Source organism: Arachis stenosperma, chromosome 4 (assembly GCF_014773155.1).
Source record: "Arachis stenosperma cultivar V10309 chromosome 4, arast.V10309.gnm1.PFL2, whole genome shotgun sequence".
Taxonomy (NCBI): Eukaryota; Viridiplantae; Streptophyta; class Magnoliopsida; order Fabales; family Fabaceae; genus Arachis; species Arachis stenosperma.
The window spans coordinates 27997601-27999632 of NC_080380.1; the positions used below are offsets into that span (position 1 = coordinate 27997601).

At 36.9% G+C, this 2032-nt stretch overlaps 1 non-coding gene across 1 annotated transcript; it reads right to left on the bottom strand.

Annotated features, from left to right (window-relative positions):
* Positions 1-1202: 1202 nt before the first annotated feature.
* LOC130977257 (small nucleolar RNA R71) lies at positions 1203-1310 on the bottom strand. Its single transcript, XR_009084957.1, has one exon. It is a non-coding gene; the product is annotated as a small nucleolar RNA R71 (small nucleolar RNA).
* Between the last annotated feature and the right edge of the window lie 722 nt (positions 1311-2032).

Here is a 2032-nt window from a genome sequence, read left to right on the forward strand (position 1 = left end):
TCAATTTTTTTTCAAGTTTTCAAAGTTTTTCAAAATCAAATCTTTTTCAAATCAAATCTTTTCAATCAAATGTTTTCAAAATCAATTTCTTTCCTTTTTCAAAGATACTTGCTATCAATTAATGATTTGATTCAACATTTCAAGTATGTTGCCTTTTCTGTTGAGAAAGGTTTAATGTTTGAATCATATCTTTTCTTGTTAGGCAAGTCATTAATTTTTAAAATCAAATCTTTTTTTAAATTGTTTTTCAAATCACATCTTTTCAATCATATCTTTTTAAAACCATAACTTTTCAATCATATCTTTTTAAGCACATCTTTTTCAAAACAGTTTTTAATCATATCTTTTTAAATTCTAATTTCAAAATCTTTTTCTAAAATTACTTGATTTCTTCTCCATTCTTAGTTTTCAAAAATCAATTCAAGTTTTTCAAAATGTTTTTAAAATCTTTTACTTAATTTTCGAAAATTTCTTCCCCTCTTCTTACATCCTTCTATTTATGGAGTATCACTCCTCCTCAATGCACAATTCGAACTCTATCTAACTAAGTTCGAATTCTTCTACCTCTTTCTTCTATTTTTCTGTTCCTCTGACACCTCAAGGAATCTCTATACTTTGACATAGAGGATTCCACATTTTCTTGTTCTCTTCTCTTTCATATGAGCAGGAACAAAGACAAAAGCATTCTTGTTGAAGCTGACCCTGAACCTGAAAGGACCTTGAAGCGAAAGCTAAGAGAAGCTAAGGCACAACTCGCTGTAGAGGACCTAACCGAATTCTTCAAAGAAGAAGAACACATGGCAGCCGAAAACAACAACAATGCCAACAATGCAAGGAAGGTGCTGGGTGACTTTACTGCACCTACTCCCGACTTCTATGGGAGAAGCATCCCTATCCCTGCCATTGGAGCAAACAACTTTGAGCTTAAGCCTCAATTAGTTTCTCTAATGCAACAGAATTGCAAGTTCCATGGACTTCCATTGGAAGATCCTCATCAGTTTTTAGCTGAATTCTTGCAAATCTGTGACACTGTCAAGACTAATGGGGTTGACCCTGAGGTCTACAGACTAATGCTATTCCCTTTTGCTGTAAGAGACAGAGCTAGAATATGGTTGGACTTACAACCTAAAGACAGCCTGGACTCATGGGAAAAGCTAGTCAATGCCTTCTTGGCAAAGTTCTTTCCACCTCAAAAATTGAGTAAGCTTAGGGTGGAAGTCCAAACCTTCAGACAGAAGGATGGAGAATCCCTCTATGAAGCTTGGGAAAGATACAAACAATTGATCAGAAAATGCCCTTCTGACATGCTTTCTGAATGGAGCATCATAGGTATTTTCTATGATGGTCTCTCTGAACTATCCAAGATGTCTTTGGATAGCTCTGCTGGAGGATCTCTTCATCTGAAGAAGACGCCTGCAGAAGCTCAAGAGCTAATTGAAATGGTTGCAAATAACCAATTCATGTACACTTCTGAAAGGAATCCTGTGAACAATGGGACTAATTAGAAGAAAGGAGTTCTTGAGATTGATACTCTGAATGCCATATTGGCTCAGAATAAAATATTGACTCAACAAGTCAATTTGATTTCTCAAAGTCTGTCTGGAATACAAAATGCACCAAGCAGTACTAAGGATGCTTCATCTGAAGAAGAAGCCTAGGATCCTGAGAACCCTTCAATGGAAGAGGTGAATTACCTAGGAGAACCCTATGGAAACACCTATAATTCTTCATGGAGAAATCATCCAAATTTCTCATGGAAGGATCAACAGAGACCTCAACAAGGTTTCAACAACAATAATGGTGGAAGAAACAGGTTTAGCAATGGCAAGCCTTTTCCATCATCTTCTCAGCAACAGACAGAGAATTCTAAGCAGAGCCACTCTGACTTGGCAACCATGGTCTCTGATCTAATCAAAACCACTCAAAGTTTCATGACTGAAACAAGGTCCTCCATTAGGAATTTGGAGGCACAAGTGGGACAGCTGAGCAAGAAAGTTACTGAACTCCCTCCTAGTACTCTCCCAAGCAACAC